Source organism: Sinocyclocheilus anshuiensis, unplaced genomic scaffold, assembly GCF_001515605.1.
Source record: "Sinocyclocheilus anshuiensis isolate Anshui unplaced genomic scaffold, SAMN03320099.WGS_v1.1 scaffold433, whole genome shotgun sequence".
NCBI lineage: Eukaryota > Metazoa > Chordata > Actinopteri > Cypriniformes > Cyprinidae > Sinocyclocheilus > Sinocyclocheilus anshuiensis.
The window spans coordinates 234,369-240,912 of NW_015536476.1; the positions used below are offsets into that span (position 1 = coordinate 234,369).

The following is a 6,544-nucleotide window of genomic DNA, read 5'->3' on the forward strand; positions in this document are numbered from 1 at the left end:
GAACAGTATTTATATCGTTTTTTACCTCTGATGCACTGCAATGTCTGAACTGTCCTGAGCGCGTCCTCGACAGCAGGTGCGTGCATCTTCTTCTTCTTCTTCTTCTTGCTTTACGGCGGATCACAAACTTATAAGTGCATTACCGCCACCTATCTCTCAAGTGGACCATTGACACTCTATCTACAATCTCAATTAGGAGTGTACTCTTGAAGCATTTCTGCGCAGCCTGACTTATTATTAAGTCTAGTTCATTCTGCAGCATATTCCTAAACTCACACAATTCTGGCAGATTTGAAAACTTTGGTAACTTTGAAAGCTCTCTGCATTCTCTCTGAATTCAAGCATAGATAGTTACAAACTTAGTCTTAAAAGACCTTAGATCTTAAAAGAAGATTGATAGACAACAGATCAAGTCTTTTCTGTGGTCACTAGCACTTCATTTGCAACAGAATTTGTTCACGTACCAGGAATCTAGAGGAAAAACAAGGGAAAACACAAGGACAGACTGTCTTCATGGGACATGTTGGCACCAGCAAACTATTTAATAAATGCTGAGACACTCCTAGTGTGAGCGCTGTTTGGAGGTCAAACACATAAAAGCATGCGCTCCATATGCAACATGCTAGAAACCATGAAAGAATGGATAAAAACAAGGCAGAGGGTTCCCACACTATCTGACCAATGTTTTTTCAAAATGACCATCCCAACAGTTTTATTATTCACATTTACTGTATATACATTTACTATAAATTCATGAAGGAATCATTCAAATTGAATTGTGAACCAGTTCAAGAGATTCATAGAAAAAAATCCACTCTCAGAATGATTCACTATGGCTTGTGAGCAAGTTTTACTCTACACAAACCCAACATACAACCGGTTTCCTTTTATTCATTTCCATTTAGACTTTTCCAGGCCTAACAAATTCCCTACTACTTCCAAGTTTTCCATAACTGTGGGAACCCTGAAGACATAGATGCAAGCTCTGATCAGATGCAGATAGACAGAGAGAGCAAGTTCAAGCCTGTACCGGTGGAAAAAGAGGTTCATATTCTGTTTGGCAGCCCACAGATGCTAAAACCTTCGGTGGAGGGGGCGGGGTCACAGGTTTAGGAGGAGGGGACGGAGGAGGGGTGGGGTCTTTAGGTGGAGCTGGAACTGGAGGAGCGGGAGGAGGAGGTGGAGGAGGAGAGGGCACTTATAAGTCTGAGATCCGCTGTAAAGCAAGAAGAAGAAGAAGATGCGTCACAAGCCGGATGTCGAGGAAGCACTCAGGACAGTTCAGACATTGCAGTGCATCAGAGGTAAAAAACGATATAAATACTGTTCAGTTTCTTGCACAGACCGATCGTTTCGTATCTTTACACATCAATGTATCGTCACGAGCCGCAGGGTTTAATTTGGTTTTGTTTGTGTATGTATTTTTTGACTCTCAAAGCCGTGATTCCCATTCACTTCCATTATAAGACTGACAGACTGCAACGGTTTGAGTTAAAAGTCTTCGTTTGTGTTCTACTGAAGAAACAAAGTCACCTACATCTTGGATGCCCTGGGGTTAAGCTGATAAACATCCCATTTTCATTTTTGGGTGAACTGTCCCTTTAAAGAAGCACAAGTAGTTCTCAACTTTGCCGAAACACTGAATCACTTAATGTGGAATCAATTGTAATTAGCCATAGCAATGCATGTAATGGAAATGTTTACTGCATTTTTGTCTTATTTCACAGCCTTTAGAGCAAATGGCAATCAACAACCAGAAGAGATGCATGATCCTGCACAAAGAAGCAATAGTTACTATTCATAAACAGGAAATCTGGTTACATTTTATGCAACATTTGCAATTTTACATATCAGTTCATTTCATATAAATGGTAAGGCTTTTGAATCATGTTTTTTATTAATCACAGGAAACCAATCTCACACTCTCTGCATAACTTTCCCTAAATACAGCAGGATCAAGTAGGTGTTAAAGACATAATCAGATGACAGACCAAGCAAGGTTATGGGTCAAAAAGGGCTGGTAACCCCATCTCTGTTCTCTCGATTCAAAGAACCGTGACACAGAAGCATTCTTCAGAAAGCAAAAATAGCAACCCACACATCCTCTGTTATTTCTGCATATGAACTCACACTTAAACAAGCTACTCTTGAAGCATTTCTGCGCAGCCTGACTTATTATTAAGTCTAGTTCATTCTGCAGCATATTCCTAAACTCACACAATTCTGGCAGATTTGAAAACTTTGGTAACTTTGAAAGCTCTCTGCATTCTCTCTGAATTCAAGCATAGATAGTTACAAACTTAGTCTTAAAAGACCTTAGATCTTAAAAGAAGATTGATAGACAACAGATCAAGTCTTTTCTGTGGTCACTAGCACTTCATTTGCAACAGAATTTGTTCACGTACCAGGAATCTAGAGGAAAAACAAGGGAAAACACAAGGACAGACTGTCTTCATGGGACATGTTGGCACCAGCAAACTATTTAATAAATGCTGAGACACTCCTAGTGTGAGCGCTGTTTGGAGGTCAAACACATAAAAGCATGCGCTCCATATGCAACATGCTAGAAACCATGAAAGAATGGATAAAAACAAGGCAGAGGGTTCCCACACTATCTGACCAATGTTTTTTCAAAATGACCATCCCAACAGTTTTATTATTCACATTTACTGTATATACATTTACTATAAATTCATGAAGGAATCATTCAAATTGAATTGTGAACCAGTTCAAGAGATTCATAGAAAAAAATCCACTCTCAGAATGATTCACTATGGCTTGTGAGCAAGTTTTACTCTACACAAACCCAACATACAACCGGTTTCCTTTTATTCATTTCCATTTAGACTTTTCCAGGCCTAACAAATTCCCTACTACTTCCAAGTTTTCCATAACTGTGGGAACCCTGAAGACATAGATGCAAGCTCTGATCAGATGCAGATAGACAGAGAGAGCAAGTTCAAGCCTGTACCGGTGGAAAAAGAGGTTCATATTCTGTTTGGCAGCCCACAGATGCTAAAACCTTCGGTGGAGGGGGCGGGGTCACAGGTTTAGGAGGAGGGGACGGAGGAGGGGTGGGGTCTTTAGGTGGAGCTGGAACTGGAGGAGCGGGAGGAGGAGGTGGAGGAGGAGAGGGCTCCCTAGGGGGTGGAGGTGGTGGGGGGAGAGGAGCGGGCATCTGTATCACAGGATCTGGCTTTTTTGGGACAGGATGGGTTAGGACTTTTTTTGGTGGACTGGGCAAGTCTGGAGGAATGATGATCTGATGGACAAAGAAACATGAAACACGTAGCAGGAAGTGAAAGGAGCACAAAATGCATAATAAAGTGCAACAATCAGGTCCTGGAAGTAAAAATCCCATTCATTTTCTAAACAGGGAAATTTGTTTGAAATTAGAATTTTTTATTTTTATATACGATAACTTTATAAGCCTTTAAACAGATCTGGTGTGAGGTCTGAGGTTGTAAAATCAAAGGTATAGGCTTTTGCTGAAGCCATCAGTTTGCATTATTTCAACTTATTTTTTAAAGAATTGTGTTAAACAGCAGAATTCCTGAAAAACTACACTGTAAAAAATAGGTGTAATTTTAACTAAAATTTGGTAAAAAACTGTTAATAGGTTAACCGTAAGTTCCTGTACTATATACAGGGAAAAACTGTCAAAGATCTAACCAGACATTTCATGTGATTTTACAGTAAAATGCTGTTAATTGTACAGTTTTTAGAAGTAAAAAATAAATCAATGTATAATTTACACTCAAAAACTGTAAACTGATATTCCCAGAATTCCCTACGTGACATTTGAAAGTATTTTGTTTAAATAATCATGTTTTTCAATAGTTTTTGTTGTCCGTTATGTACATTTGGGCTTTATGTTACATATTGCATTATTTAAGTATCATGTGTGTTACCATGATGGTATTTTGTGTTTGCATTAATGACTCTGTGCACCTTCTATATATTAGTATATACTTCTGCTTGTGGCGAAGCTACTTGTGATGAGCTTTGATTCTTCATGTGGCTTTCTCTTTTACCACCTGCATTATTATGGTGGTTGTCAGTATGTTAAAGGTACAAAACAGATTTTAATAGCAGTGTGCGTTGTTGAATTTACTGGTTTACATGCAAATTTTCTTGTTTGTAAATTACAGTTTTATACTGTAATATGCCAAAATTATTTTGTAAAAACTACAGATTTTTTTTTACAGTGTACATTACCCATGATGCTGTGAAGAAAATTCCATCAATCATAGTCGTAACAAGCAAATTGCGCCAAAAGTGCTTGCATTAAGCACTGCACATCACATAATCAAGCCTGACTTGATAAGCTCTTAAAATACTTAAATATTTGTGTATATATGCATATTTTGCTATAAAACTTGAATATAAATGTTTACATATTTTTTTCCATCAATAAATCCATTAAGAACACAGTCTTTTACCCAATTTTCAAATGCTTTTTTGCTTCAAATAAAAGTTGTAAAATTGTGATTCTCCTCGTCACTGGTTGGTTTGGTTCATGGCTTATAACACTTAAAATAAATAAGAAAAACTCCCTATGGAAAAAATACTTCAGGAACCACTAGTGGGCATTGCTTCACTCTATTTGAAAATGTTTTATAAACGCTAAAAAGCCAGTTTTATGAAACAACCCAATATAAGAAATGTTGTTAGCGTTTTTAGTTGCTTGCATTTTCTGCATTCCACTAGTAATCTTACGCTACCTTATCAACCGTTGGTGATACACCACCTTCCTCTCTTAAGCGCTGTGGGTTGGAACAGACAATGACTCCTTCCGTAAGCCAATCAGCTGGCTGCTTTCGTGGCCGCTCAGTGCGACCGATTCCCAGTTTCCCTTGCAGCTCTTCAATGAGTAGATCCTGCGAGTTACTCTTGTTGACAATTAGCGGGCCCATTTTTCGTCGCATGTGGCCGTCACGAAACATCGGATGGACGTTGGACGTTTCCTTTGTGCGTCTGATGACCGATTTAAGCTGCGGAAAGGCAGCATTAATGAAGTGACCACTTTAAACGTTTAGATCATGCAATGCTTTCTATGTGAATGCCATTCAAAAACATCCAGTCCAAGCGCCTTGAGAAAGCAACCTCACATTGCTCCGGTTTGGGCCAATGCAATGCGTAGCTTCAAGCACCCTCTTCCTGACTCACAGTAGAAACATCTCTAACCTTCTACAAACAATCTGAAATGATGCAGGAGCATGTATAAAGACCATGAAGCAAATACAACGTGCCAAAAGCAATGCAAAGCAAAAGTGACAAAGCAAACTGTCAATTTTAACCTTAGATTTGACATCGCAACCAAAATCATTCAATTCAATGCATTTAAACTTCAAATTAGATTCAAAACCCTTTCTTTATTCAAATTTAGAGTGAATAAATTCAATTTAATACAAATTTTGATTTGATTAATAACCATTACATGCAATATATATTTTATATGCACTTCTAATATTTAAATAAATGTTCAGATGGAACAGACATTGCCCAGATATTGTACATTACTTCAACGAATCGCAATTCATTAGATTTTTAGCTTTTTAAATATGTTACTGGGAAACAATAGCAATATATGATTTAAAAGTTATATTTCAAGATCAATGCATATAAATCTGCATGAACAGTTATATCATTCATTAGATTTCACACATCAACTTTAGCAACTGCAAATAATTTGCATCATGCAAAACCATTGGACTATGGAATCAGTAAATAACCACTTTGCAGAACATCTCCTGCATCAAGTACCCTGTAGAAATGCAGAAGTAAAGATGGAATGCAATTGCACAATGAAACCCCACTACAGAACTGCAAAAAAACAAGCAAGCCTAGCCTTGTTGTCCATTTAGCGCTATACACCTCGATGAGGAAGCGCATCAGGGCATGCATTTGAACATCGCAAAGACTCCTTCCACAGAATCTTATCCATTGCATGCACCACACATACTTTGGATTCCTAAATTCTCCACCTTTCCAAAAACACGTGATGCAAAGCAATGCAACAGAAAACAAATTAAATGACTATCCCTCCAATTTTAGGAGCACCAAGTAGGCATGGGCCGATTACCGGTTTCAAGGTATACCGCGATTTGAAAATGTCACGGTTTCAAAACCGCTAATATTTTCCATTATACCGTTCCTGCGGTATGCGCTGTTTTTCATGTCTCCTCAAAGACTGAAAGTGTAGGAATCCCTCAGGTTGAGTGCAGTGTAGAGAGTAACACGACCCTCCTCCTCCTGTTGGTGCGAGGGAGCGGTCAGTCACGTGTGTGTAGGACGGCCGAACTTAAGGAGCTTACCCTGGAACTTACGCGATCGGCAACCGGCCGTTTTTTGTCTTATTGCAAACAACTCGTCTCTGTTCTGGACTTGCACAAACTGCGTTGCAATGCAATCGTTTTCCAAAATGTAATTTATGTGAAAATATGAAGTCTGTAAACGCCGTTAACACAGGCCAGAGACGCTGAAGACGGACGCACAGAGAAAAATACTGTAGCAGGCAGATCACTCACTGTTCATGATGCAC

General features: G+C 38.8%; 1 protein-coding gene across 2 annotated transcripts in view; it reads right to left on the reverse strand.

Annotated features, from left to right (window-relative positions):
• Positions 1 to 6,544, reverse strand: part of LOC107659710 (paxillin-like) — a 47,499-nt gene that overhangs the window by 10,259 nt on the left and 30,696 nt on the right. The gene's annotated exons all lie outside the window — the stretch shown is intronic.